General features: G+C 37.6%; 1 non-coding gene across 1 annotated transcript; it reads right to left on the bottom strand.

The window, feature by feature from the left end:
- Positions 1-8517: 8517 nt before the first annotated feature.
- Positions 8518-8624, bottom strand: LOC127491869 (U6 spliceosomal RNA). The gene has a single exon (XR_007920802.1). It is a non-coding gene; the product is annotated as a U6 spliceosomal RNA (small nuclear RNA).
- Between the last annotated feature and the right edge of the window lie 6042 nt (positions 8625-14666).

The raw sequence follows: 14666 nt of genomic DNA, 5'->3' as shown, positions 1-14666 counted from the left end.
ATTGTTCCATGGGTTAAAGTTTTCTTGCCACATTTTTCCACGTGCTGGGTGCAGCATCCTAAGCCAATTGCTATAATTACCTGTATCTTCCTCTGACTCAGTTTTACTGGAAAGTTCCAATTAGGGTTTTTCCAATGTTCTCTAATAATTTGATGGTGTCAGGTCATAGATTTAAGTCTTTAATCCATGTTGAGTGAATTTGTGTGTAAGGTGAAAGGTAGGGGTCTTGCTTCATGATTCTGCACGTGGAAATCCAATTTTCCCAGCACCATTTATTGAATAGACTGTCCTTACTCCAGGGATTGGTTTTGGATCCTTGATCAAATATAAATTGGCTGTAGATGTTTGGATTGATTTCTGGTGTTTCAATTCGGTTCCATTGGTCTATCCATCTGTTTCTGTACCAGTACCATGCTGTTTTGATTACAACTGCCCTTAGTATGTCCTGAAATCTGGTATTGTGATGCCTCCAGCTTTGTTTTTGTTGTACAAGATTGCTTTAGCTATTCGAGGTCTCCTGTGTCTCCATATGAATTTCAGCATCATTTTTTCCAGATCTGAGAAGAAGGTCTTCGGTATCTTGATTGGTATTGCATTGAATCTATAAATTTATCTCTGATTTTATTGATTTGAGTCTTTTCTTTTTTTAGTTAGTTAAGCCAATGGTGTGTCAATTTTATTCTTTTTTTTTTTTCAAAAAAAAAAAAACAGCTCTTCGCTTGGCTGATTTTTTGTAATGCTTTTTTGGATTCAATCCTGTTGATTTCTTCTCTGATTTTAATTATTTCTCTTCTCCTACTAGATTTTGGTCTGGTTTTCTGCAGTTTTTCTAGATCCTTGAGATGCGTTGAAAGCTCATCTATTTGGTGCCTTTCCAATTTCTTGATGTAGGCACCTATTGCTATAAACTTTCCTCTTAACACTGCTTTTGCCTTATCCCATAAGTTTTGATATGTAGTGTTGTTATCCTCATTTACTTCCAGGAAGTTTTTGAATTCTCTTTTGATTTCGTCTATGACCCAGTGTTCATTCAGGAGCATGTTGTTCAATCTCCATGTGTTTGCGTATGCTCTAGGGATTCCTGAGTTGCTAATTTCCAGCTTCATTCTGCTGTGGTCTGAGAAGCTGCATGGTATGATTCTAATTCTTTTGAATTTGCTGAGACTTGCTTTATGGCCTAGTATGTCATCAATCCTAGAGAAGGTTCCATGCAATGCTGAGAAGAATGTAAATTCTTTTAGTGTAGGAAGAAAAGTTCTGTAGATATCTGTTAGATCCATTTGGACAATAGTGTTGATTAAATCTGCTGTTTCCTTGTTGATCTTCTGTCCGGTTGATCTGTCTATTTCTGAGAGTGGAGTATTGAAGTCCCCAGTACTATTGTATTGGAATCTAAGTCTCCCTTTATGTCCCTTAATATATCTTTTAAATAAATTGGTGCCCTGTGATTAGGTGCATATACATTTATAATAGTTACATCTTCCTGTTGAATTGAATTCTTAATCATTATACAGTGTTCCTCATTGTATTTCTTAACAGTTTTTGTGTCAAAGTTTATTTTGATTGATATTAATATGGCTACACCTGCTTTTTTTGGTTTCTGTTGGCATGGAATATCTTTTTTCCAACCTTTCACATTCAGTCTGCATGCATCTTTGTTTGAAATATGTGAGAGATGGGTCAAAAACCTCAATAGACAGTTTTCAAAAGAGGAAATCCAAATGGCCAGCAGACACACGAAAAAATGTTCAAGATCACTAGCAATCAGGGAAATACACATCAAAACCACAATGAGGTTTCACCTCACCCCAGTTAGAATGTCTCACATTCAGAAATCTACCAACAATAGATGCTGGAGAGGATGTGGGGAAAAGGGACACTAACCCACTGTTGGTGGGAATGCAAATGGGTAAAGCCACTAGGGAATTCAGTCTGGAGATTCCTCAGAAACCTGAATATAACCCTAGCATACAACCCAGCCCTCCCACTCCTTGGAATTTACCCAAAGGAAATTAAATTGGCAAACAAACAAATGTCTGCATCTTAATGTTTATTGCAGCTCAATTCACAATAGCTAAGACCTGGAATCAACCTAAATGCCCATCAACAGTAGACTGGATAAGACGTTATGGGATATGTACTCTATAGCATACTATAAAGCAGTCAAAAAAAATGAAATCCGGTCATTTCCAACAAGATGGAGGATTCTGGTAACCATCATAAACATCATGCTGAGTGAATTAAGCCAGTCCCAAAGGTACAAATATTATATGTTCTCCCTGATTGGTGACAGCTAACCAAGCACCGAAAGGCAACCTGTTGAAATGCAATGGACACTATGAGAAACATTGACTTGATCGGCCCTTGTCCTGACTGTTGATGAACAACTTAATACTTTATCCCATTTTGTATTTTTTTCTGTTTGTTCTACTTAATACTATTGGTTGAATTCTGTAATTAGTACACAAAAAAATCTTAAGTATTGAAACTTAAATGAAAAGTGATCCTTGTTAAGTGGGAATAAGAGAAGGAAGAGATGTACAATTTGGGATATGCTCAATCAGACTTGCCCCAGTGATAGAGTTGGAAACATACCAGTGGATTCCAATTAAATAACATCAAGGTGGCATGTACCACTGCCATCTCACTAGTCCATTTGATCAATTTCAATTCACAATTGATCATACTGATAGGTCTAAGAGTCAAAGGGATCACACAAACAAGTCTAGTGTCTGCTAATACTAACTGATAGAATCAAAAAGGGAGAGAATGATCCATCATGGGAATCGGGATACACAGCAGATTCATAGAATGGCAGATGTCCTAAATAGCACTCTGGCCTCAGAACCAGCCCTTAAGGCATTCGGATCTGGCTGAAGAGCCCATGAGAGTATTTCAGGTATAGAAAGCCAAGACACTCTGGGAAAAAAAAAAAAAAAAAACCTAAATGAAAGATCTCTGTGAGTGAGATCACAGTGGAAAGAACGGGTCATCAAAGAAAGGGGTACCTTTCTCTGAAGGGAGGAGATAACTTCCACTTTGACTATGACCTTGTCTAAATAAGATCAGAGTCGGTGAACTCAAAAGGCTTCCATAGCCTTGGCAACTCATGACATGAGCCTAGGGAGATTACTGACGCCATAAACAAGAGTGTCAATTTGTTAAATCAACAACAGGAGTCACTGTGCATTTACTCCTCTTGTAGGATCTCTGTCCTTCATGTGCTGTACATTTAGATTTAATGCTATAACTAGTACTCAAACAGTATTTTTCATTTTGTGTTTCTGTGTGGGTGAAAACTGTTGAAATCTTTATTTAATATATACTAAACTGACCTTCTGTATATAACAAGAATTGATATTTGCAAACTATGCAACAGATAAAGGGTTGATAACCAGAATCTACAAGAAATCAAGAAACTCCACAACATCAAAACAAACAACCCACTTAAGAGATGGGCCAAGGACCTCAATAGACATTTTTCAAAAGAGGAAATCAAATGGCCAACAGACACACGAAAAAATGTTCAAGATCACTAGCAATCAGGGAAATACACATCAAAACCACAATGAGGTTTCACCTCACCCCAGTTAGAATGTCTCACATTCAGAAATCTACCAACAATAGATGCTGGAGAGGATGTGGGGAAAAGGGACACTAACCCACTGTTGGTGGGAATGCAAACGGGTAAAGCCACTATGGAATTCAGTCTGGAGATTCCTCAGAAACCTGAATATAGCCCTACCATTCAACCCAGCCCTCCCACTCCTTGGAATTTACCCAAAGAAAATTAAATTGGCAAACAAAAAAGCTGTCTGCAGCCTAATGTTTATTGCAGCTCAATTCACAATAGCTAAGACCTGGAACCAACCCAAATGCCCATCAACAGTAGACTGTATAAAGAAATTAGGGGACATGTACTCTATAGAATACTATACAGCAGTCAAAAACAATGAAATCCAGTCATTTGCAACAAGATGGAGGGATCTGGAAAACATCATGCTGAGTGAATTAAGCCAGTTCCAAAGGGACAAATATCATATGTTCTCCCTGATAGGTGACAACTAACTGAGCACCAAAGGGGAAACCTGTTAAAGTGAAATGGACACTATGAGAAACAGTGACTTGATCAGCTCTTGTGCTGACTGTTGATGTACAATGTAATACTTTATCCATTTTAGTATTTTGAATTTGTTTTGTTCTAGTACTATTGGTTGAACTCTGTATTTAACACACAATTATTGTTAGGTCTTTAAATTTTAACTGAAAAGTGATCCCTGTTAAATAAAAGAGTGGGAATAAGAGAGGGAGGAGATGTGCAATTTGGGACATGCTCAATTGGACTTGCCCCAAATGGTGGAGTTAGAATCATGCCAGGGAATACCAATACAATCCATCAAGATTGCATGTACCAATGCCATCTCACTAGTCCATTTGATCAATTTCAATTCACAATTGATCATACTGATAGGTCTAAGAGTCAAAGGGATCACACAAACAAGTCTAGTGTCTGCTAATACTAACTGATAGAATCAAAAAGGGAGAGAATGATCCATCATGGGAATCGGGATACACAGCAGATTCATAGAATGGCAGATGTCCTAAATAGTACCCTGGCCTCAGAACCAGCCCTTAAGGCATTCGGATCAAGCGGACGAGCCCATGAGAATATTTTAGGCATGGAAAGCCAAGACATTCTGGAAAAAAAAAAATAACACCTAAATGAAAGATCTCTTCGAGTGAGATCTCAGTGGAAAGAACAGGCCATCAAAGAAGGTGGTACCTTTCTCTGAAGTGAGGAGAGAACTTCCACTTTGACTATGACCCATCAGAATAAGAGCAAAGTCAGCAAACTCAAAAAGCTTCCATAGCCTTGGCAACTCATGACTAGAGCCTAGGGAGATTACTGATGCCATAAACAAGAGTGTCAAATTGTTAAGTCAACAACAGGATTCACTGTGTACTTACTCCTCATGTGGGATCTGTCCTTAATTGTTGTCCAAGGTGAAGTAATGCTATAACTAGTACTGAAACAGTATTTTACCCTTTGTGTTTCTGTGTGGGTGCAAACTGATGAAATCTTTACTTAATGTTTACTAAATGGATCTTCTGTATATAAAGATAATTGAAAATGAATCTTGATGTGAATGGAATGGGAGAGGGAGCGGGAGATGGGACGGGTGTGAGTTTGAGGGAAATTATGGGGGGGGAAGCCAATGTAATCCATAAACTGTACATTGGAAATTTACATTTACTAAATAAAAAAACTGAAAAAAAAGGAAAATGAATCTTGATGTGAATGGAAGGGGAGAGAAAGCATGGGGTGGGAGGGAAGTATTGGGGGGGAAGCCATTGTTATGCCTAAGCTTTACTTTGGAAATTATATTTATTAAATAAAAGTTAAAAAAAGAAGTTTTATCATCAATTTTAATAGAAAGAAGTTGTACAAAATTAATTTATTTTTTATATCACTTGCAGAAAACATGAAATGCGTACTTTGCACTCTGTGCATAAAATGCCATTTCGTCAGCATTTTGAAAAAGAATGATAAGAATAAAGTTTAGTTGTAACACATAGGAAGAGATGTTAAATAGATGTACTGCAGCACAAAACTGAATTTTCAAAGCATACGTTACATATATGATGAAAGAACAAAATCAGATAGGAATTCTAAATACAAAGGTATTCATTCTATTTTAAAGCTACTACATTAGTTTTAAGTCTATCAAATGGTCATAAATTTGAGCCATGAGTTTTTTGTGACTCTGTAGAAAAAGAAGAAAGCACAAACAAAACCCAGTGAAAAATATTGTAATATTCGAAGTAGACTGCTAGAATTTTTCTAAATATTATCAAACTCCACTGGACCACTAATATAACCCAAGTAAATATTACAAACAAAAGAAACAGATAAAATATTTATGTATAACAAAAATTACCCAAGAAAAGATAGATAAAATGTAAGCAAAATGTAAAAGAAAAGAAATTTAAGCAAAAGAAAAATTTCAATAGAAATAAGTTCAAATTCCTGCTTCTTTTCCTTCTTTGATGCTAATGCTGATGCTAATACTCTTAGCAGCATTATTATATCAGAGAGAGAAATTCAAGACATCTTATGAATTATAAAATAGTACACATAGTATAAATTTTATAATTCTTTCACATTTTAATGTTATATAAATATGCACAAAATAAGCCTCCCTAAATATTATAAAATGAAAACTATAGGTTCAGGCTTACTTAGATATGGGGACAAAGAAACAAACAAATAAAATCCATGAAAATCCTCATCAAAGTAGGGGGAAAATAAATACTGCAATTAGTCCAAGAACACTGACAGAAAATATATCAAAATAATTAGCTGCATGATCTTAGATAACTCAAGTAACTTCTGTAGTTTATTTATCTACAAATATTTATGAATGAATATAAATGAATGATTTGAAAAGCTTCTAGAAAATATAATATTCTGCTATTTTACTGTACAATAAAGGAAATGGAGAGTAAAATTCAGAAATAAACTTTCTACATGGCTTTATGTGCCTTTCAAATAGAAACATAGGTTTTAAGAATCAAATATTGACTTACACTTGCTAATATTTAAGAAATTTTTTGCTAGATAAAATATTACAAATATCTCTGAGATGGGTTATATTAATAATTATTGAAAATTAATTCAAATGATCCTTATAATTTAACTGTCATACTAATAAACTCTTTAATTAACATAGAGTTAATCACGTGTGTATGAAGTCAACTGAAAATACATCTCAGCAAAACATAAGAGTGAGAATAAGAGAGGAAGATGACATTTGTAACTGTAAAACTGTATAGTTCTGCATACATCCCTATGGTCTTACTTCTAAGGGTATAGTTTAAAAACTTACCGTGGGACCTCAAATCCCATTAAGCTGGATGGTAAAAATGCCATCTTTAGTGTGAAAGGAATCATATTAAGTGTTAAAAGTGATTATATATATATATATATATATATATATGATTAAGTGCTAAAGGGGTCATATAAATAAGACCAAGTGTATGATAATAAAAGAATTAAAAAGGAGGGAATGTTCTAACATGGGAAGCAGTCCACACAGCAGACTCAAAGCATAACAATCACTTTAAATAGCACTATTTCCTCAGAATCAGCTCTTAAGGCACTCTGGTCTGGCTGAAAAGCCCATGAGAGTATTTCAGGCATGGAAAGCCAAAGCACTGTGGCAAAAAGTGTCCTATGTGAAGGACCTCTGTGGTTGAGAGCCCAGGTGAAAAAATGGACATCAATGAGAGACATACTTTACCCTGAAGGGAAGAGAGAACTTCCCCTTTGCTATGGCCTTATCTAAATACTGATGGAGTTTGTGGATTCAAAAGGCTTCCATAGCTTAGGTAGCTCATGTCAAGAGCCTCAGGTGATCACTGACATCATACATAAGAGTGTTAATTATTAAATTAACAACAGAAGTCACTGTGTGCACAAATTTCCCATGTAGGACCTCTGCCCTCAATGAGATGTATTATGAGTAAACTGTAAAACTTTTTCTCAAACAATTGTGTGTGTGTGTGTGTGTGTGTGCAAATTGTTGAAATTTTTAATTAGGATAGAATTAGTCTTCTGTGTATGAAGTCAATTGAAAATGAATTTTATCGAGAATGGGACTGGGAATAAGAGAGGGAGTAGAAGGAGGGCTGGGATGGGGTGGGAGGGCAGGTATGGTGGGAATAATCACTCTAAGTTGTACTCATGAAATTTGTACTCATTAAATAAAAGGTTTCCTTTGAAGAAAAGATGTGTATGATCAAAAAACTAAGCAAGAATTTTAAAGTTCTTTTATACCAAAATTAATATATATTTTAATTGCATTTGCCTATGAACTTTTCAAAATATTTTGTGAGGTTAACCTAACAAACATAAACTTTAGCAAATACTGGTTATATTCTTAGGTTTATGGCAGTAACATGCAGTATAGGAATACTCTCACAGCTCTTGTTTTTAAATGGACAAGCAAACATAAGACAAAAAATACTGAAAATTTAATAAACACATAAAATTCAGGCAAACCAAAAAAAGCAACCAAGAGAATCACCTTGTGATGAATCGTGTTCCTATCTGCCCCTATTATGTAATAGCATCTCTTTTTTTCTTATAATGTGAGGACTTTACCCCTTTCCTGCTGGTCCATAGACTCAAGGAACCTGAAGTGCCCTGGCCAGAGGTCTTCCTTTTTCTGTTGCTTCGCCCCCCAAATGACCGCTACGGTCGGCGTGCTGCAGCTGGCGCACTGCGCTGATCTGAAGCCAGGAGCCAGGTGCTTCCTCCTGGTCTCCCATGCGGACGCAGGGCCCAAGTACTTGGGCCATCCTCCACTGCCTTCCCGGGCCACAGCAGAGAGCTGGACTGGAAGAGGAACAACCAGGACAGAATCCAGCACCCCGATAGGGACTAAAACCCGGGGTGCAGGCACCACAGGCAGAGGATTAGCCTAGTGAGCCATGGTGCCGGCCATGAATTTTTTTTAAAATATGGAATGCATCACGAATTTGTGTATCATCCTTGCACAGAGGCCATGCTAATCTTCTCTGTATCGTTCCAATTTTAGTGTATGTGCTGCCAAAGCAAGCACTCTCTGGGTAAATTAATCAAAAATTCTTCAACCAAATTATCCTATTGGGGAATCAGCAGCATACTCATTTAGAATTTTTTTTTATTTTAGCCATAAACTGCTTTCTGGAGGGTGGCTCCCATCCTCACATAATAACATCTGTGAAGAGATGCCTCTGCGGTACCTTCAGGAAATGTTCCAATTCTTCATTGGCTGGTAATGTGCCATATGGGAGACAGCATTGTTTATCTGGCAATGGCATTAGCTAGGTGACTTTTGTAAACAGATGACCATGTTATTGAGTACATGCATGGTTTTCATCTCTGCCACTATGGCTACTTCTGTCATGTGCCTATTACATTAGCGTGAGGGTGGCAGAAGATGGCTCATATTAGCCAACACACTTTATCTATGTGTTAATTTATGTTCATATTTTTTACTTATTTCCACTATACTTGAAAGACACACATACATACACACACAGACACACACACACACACACACACAGAGGGAGAGAGAGAGAGAGAGAGAGAAAGAGCATTTATCAGCCGGTTTGCTCCCCAAATGCATTCAGTCAGGAACGCAGAACTCAATCCAGATATCCTATGTGGTTGTGGGTAACAGGACCTCAGATTCTCAAGACATCACCTGTTGCTTCCCTGGGTGTCCATTTTCAGCTTCACCTACATCCCAAGGTGACCCATGTGTGACTCAAAGGGCTTGGGTCACTTCCTCCTCCATCAGTGGGTCATACATGTTTTCCAACAAATCTGTAGTGTGATCTTGGAGAGAGGTGGTGATAGAAAAGTGGCAGACAATACAGTGTTTGGAATATTTGCTCATTCTGGAAGTTTTTCATGGCTCCTGGTATATGTTTACAGTGAAGGATTATCAAGTTGGAATATTTTTTTCTTGAGGGGACATGACAACTGGGGTTTATGCTTTTATTTTTGTGATGGTTGTTTATGCGTTCTGTTGCAAGAAAACCAGTTACCACAAATTAATGGCTCACAATGACCAGCATTTTTGTCTCTGTTTCTATAGGTCAAAAGTCTAGCAATTTTTGCAATATCATCTCATGGTCCTGCAAAGATTAATCAATGTGTAAGTTGGTTGTGTCTTAACCTTCAGAATTCATCAAAGAAAGGCATTCTTACAAGCCTCTTCAGGTTGTTGGCCCAATTTGGTTTCCTGTGTTATGCAACTGAGTCCCCCATTTTCTTTTTATCTGTTTGCTAGGAAGAGCTCTCAACACCTACAGATCACTACAAGTCTTTTGCCACAGTTCACAAATTCATAATATGGACTTGTTTTAGTCTTCAAGGCCAGCAGGAGACTCTTGGAAAAACCTGGTCCCTTTTTCTAAAAACTCACACTATTAGTCAGACCCACCTAGGATAATGTCCTTTTTGATTAATTCAAAGTCAACTAATTAGGATGTAAATTATACTTCCAAAGTCAGTGCACCTTTCTCACAGAGCATAGCATAATCAAGGGAGTGATGACCCTCTCATTTCACACGTAAGTAAAGGGGATTATATAGCACTTGTACCATAGGAGATGGGAAACCTGCCAGGGGTGGGGAGGGAGGCCATCTTAGTAATCTTTCATTACAGTGATCATCATCTTCATCTATCACCTTAATCATTATCCATGATGTGAATTCTAATAAGTTCCTGAAACTAATATGTTAATTTTCAGTCTCTCAAGGTGTCATATTTAAGCAATTATAGGTATACCAAGAAGCCCTAGGAAATGTGCCTGCTACCAAAAATATTGTTCTTGTTGCCAACACTGACATTGTGAGGTCATCAGAATTATCCATTTGGTTAAGTTTGTTAAAGCTAATCTGTTACCTGTGAGGAGGTGATATGATTAAGCCATTTATTTCAATAAAAGTTATGGGAATAGATTTGTACCAGCAGGAGAGAGTGTTTTAAAAAATTAGAACCCATAATAAATATATTTTGATAAAATTGTGGGGTTGCTAAATGTCTGGAAATTCCAAGCTGCAGGTTGTGGAGTGGAGTAAATGTAGATGTGAAGCACAGATGGATTCAAATAAAACCTATGCCTATAAAAGGCAATATTGGCATAAAAACTATTATGACTTATTTTTAAATAATTCATCACTAACAGCATGATATGCTTATGTGTAGATTAATTTAATCTATACCCAACATTAACAATATACTCTAAGACCAGTTAGGGAACAACTAAAATCTTTCATTGTTGATCTGTAGGTCTGCATTTCAAATATTTTGGTATAAGTATTTATTAAGGCATTTATTAATAAACATGAGGTATATTAAATTTTTCATGAATTGAGGAAATCTACTGAACTAACTCCACATGTTATAAAAGCACCCTCACTTTCTTGTGAATGGGGTACATGAACCTAACAAATCCAGCCACCAGACCCCACCACTAAAGCAGCATTTACGGGTCAGAACTCCCATGTTTTATTGGTATCTGCAATTTAACTGAAGACAGTGTTTTCCAATCCAACCAGAATGTTAGCTGATGCCACTAAAATATGACTTATCTACTTCAGAGTAAATTTTCAAGATGTTATTAAGAATTTATAAAGGGAAAGAGAGAGAAATTTCCAAGTAAGGAATATTAAGAAGACCATTTTTTTTTTTTTTTGACAGGCAGAGTGGACAGTGAGAGAGAGAGACAGAGAGAAAGGTCTTCCTTTGCCGTTGGTTCACCCTCCAATGGCTGCCACGGCCAGTGCACTGTGGCCAGCACACTGTGCTGATCCGAAGCCTGGAGCCAGGTGCTTCTCCTGGTCTCCCATGGTGTGCAGGACCCAAGCACTTGAGCAATCCTCCACTGCACTCCCTGGCCACAGCAGAGAGCTGGACTAGAAGAGGGGCAACCGGGACAGAGGCGGAGGATTAGCCTGTTGAGCCGCGGCACCGGCCAAGAAGACCATTTTTAAGCCCTTTTCTTGGTAGATAGCTTGGTGTGTGGCTGCCTTTGATCTACCACTTACTTTTATTGTAATCTAACACTAAGTGGCAGGTATTGATTTCTCTTCATTCTCTGAAAAGAAATATAGAAGAATGATCAAAACTCAAAAACACACAGAAGCAAGTACATGAGTTAGGAAATCCATACATGACATGGGTGAGCATTCTGCTGGAAGATATAAATATCAAAGAAGAATCAAACTGAAATATCAGAAACGAAGAATTCAATATGTCAAATAAAAATACAGTGGAAAGCTGTAACAATAAATTTGATGAGGCAGAAAAAAATGTTTGAGCTAGAAGGAAAAAAGAAAAAAATTAGAAAAATTAAAAATAGTGTACTAGACTTATGGGATATTGTCAAATGATCAAATACATATGCCTTAGGAGTTACTGAAGGTATGCAAAGGCAAAATGAATTAGAAGATCTATTCAGTGAAATTATAGCAGAAAAATTTTCCTGACTTGGAGAGGGTATGGATATCTAAGTATAGGAAGCACATAAAACTCCTACTAGATATGATCAGAAAAGATCTTCACCATGATACATTATAGTCAAGATTTAAATGTAAAATATAATTTAAATGTAAAACATAAAGATACTAAAATGAGCAGGAGAGAAATGCTAGATTACCTTCCAACAGATAGCACCCACACAGATACACAAAGAATAAGGTACTGTTTGAGTACTGTTTTACTGTTGATATACATAGTGCAACACATTAAGGACAGAGATCCTACATGGGGAGTAAGTGCACAGTGACTCCGATGTTGATTTAACAATTGACACTCTTATTTATGATGTCAGTAATCACCTGAGGCTCTTGTCTTGAGCTGCCAAGGCTATGGAAGCCTCTTGAGTTCAAAAACTCCGACCTTATTTAGACAAGGCCATAATCAAAGTGGAAGTTCTCTCCTCCCTTCAGAGAAAGGTACCTCCTTCTTTGATGGCCCATTCTTTCCCCTGGGATCTCACTCACAGAGATCTTTCATTTAGGTCATTTTTTTTTTTTTTTGCCACACTGATCCAGCTCTCTGCTATGGCCTGGGAAAGCAGTACAAGGTAGCACAAGTGCTTGGGCCCCTGCACCTGCATGGGAAGACCCAGAGGACATTCCTGGCTCCTGGCAATGGATCGGCACAGCTCCCGCCGTTGTGGCCAACTGGGGAGTAAACCAGCAGATGGAAGACCTCTCTCTCTCTCTGCCTCTCCTTCTCTCTGTGTATCTCTGATTTTCAAATAAACAAATAAACCTTTAAAAACCCACATTGTTTCATGATGCTGATTATGTTTCTCTATTTCTATGTGTAGCAATCCTTAAGTATTAAGGATAAGACAGGATGAGTGGTCAGTAATTCTTTCAATTTCTATTTGCTTAGGAAAGTATTTATCTCTCCTTTATTTACAAGTTAGAGTTTCACTGAGAACAGTATTCTGGGCTTACAGTTTCAAAACAAATGTTAATGGATCTAAAGGAAGACATAGGCTACAAAACAATAATACTGTGAGACTCCAAAATCCCACTTTTATCAATGAACATATCAAGTAGATAAAGAAAAAAAAAAAAAAAAAAAAAAAAAAAAAAAACAGCCGGCACCGCGGCTCACTAGGCTAATCCTCCGCCTTGCGGCGCCGGCACACCGGGTTCTAGTCCCAGTTGGGGCGCCGGATTCTGTCCCGGTTGCCCCCCTTCCAGGCCAGCTCTCTACTGTGGCCCGGGAGTGCAGTGGAGGATGGTCCAAGTGCCTGGGCCCTGTACCCCATGGGAGACCAGGAGAAGCACCTGGATCCTGACATTGGATTACCGCAGTGCGCCGGCCGCGGCGGCCATTGGAGGGTGAACCAACGGCAAAGGAAGACCTTTCTCTCTGTTTCTCTCTCTCACTGTCCACTCTGCCTGTCAAAAAAAAAAAAAAAAAAAAACAAAAAACAAACAAACAAAAAAGATCTAATCTACACTATTGATCAAATGTATCTAATTGATATCTACAGAACATTTCACAACACAGCTAAATACCCATTATTTTCATCAGTTCATGGAACTTTATCTAGGATAGAGCATATGTTAGGCCATTAAACAAATTTAAACAAACTAAAAAAAAAAACTGAAATCATATCGTGTATATTTTTATAAAGATTTTGATTTACTTATTTGAAAGAGACTTACAGGCAGAGAGAGGGAGAGACAGAGAGAACGGTCTTACAAATCCACTGGTTCACTCCTCAAATGGCTACAACAGCCAGAGCTAAGCTGATCTAAAGTCAGGAGCCAGGAGTTTCTTCCAGTTCCCAATAGAATGAAGGTGGAAATTAACCAATTAAGAAATTCTAGGAATTATGTGAACACATGCTGAACAACAGACTGAACAACATGCTCCTGAAAGAACAGTGGATCATAGAAGAAATGAAAATGGAAATTAACAAATTCCTGGAAGCAGATGAAGGACACAACACATTTCAAAACTTCTTTTTTTAAAAAAAAATATTTATTATTTATTTGAAAGTCAGAGTTACAGAGAGAGAGAAGGAGAGGCAGAGAGAGGTCTTCCATCTGCTGGTTCACTCCCCAGTTGGCTTCAAAGTCCAGAGCTGTGCTGATCCAAAGCCAGGAACCAACAACTTCCTCCAGGTCTCCCACATGGGTGCAGGGGCCCAAGGACTTGGGCCACCTTCCACTGCTTTCCCAGGCCATAGCAGAGAGCTGGACTGGAAGTGGAGCAGCCGGGTCTTGAACTGGTGCCCATTTGGGATGTCAGCACTGCAGGCGGTGGTTTCACCAGTTATGCCACAGTGCCAGCCCCAAGATTTCAAAACTTATGGAGATTGAGCAAAAGGGGTATAAGAGTAAAGTTTATAGCAGTTAGTGCTTACAAACAGAAATTGGAAAGAAATCAAATAAGTGATCAAAGCATGTATATCAAAGAACTAGAAAAACAAGAACAAATCAAATCCAAAATTAGTAGAAAGTAAGAAATAATAAAAATTAGAGAAAAAATTGAAATATAAAAAGACATGAAACTTCAGTGAAACAAAGAACTTTTTTTGAAAAAATAAACAAAATTGACAAGCCATTGGCCTAACTTG

The sequence above is a fragment of the Oryctolagus cuniculus genome, chromosome 3 (genome assembly GCF_964237555.1).
Source record: "Oryctolagus cuniculus chromosome 3, mOryCun1.1, whole genome shotgun sequence".
In the NCBI taxonomy this organism is placed as follows: domain Eukaryota; kingdom Metazoa; phylum Chordata; class Mammalia; order Lagomorpha; family Leporidae; genus Oryctolagus; species Oryctolagus cuniculus.
Note: the sequence above shows the minus strand (reverse complement) of the source record. Positions and strands in the feature narration are given on the sequence as shown.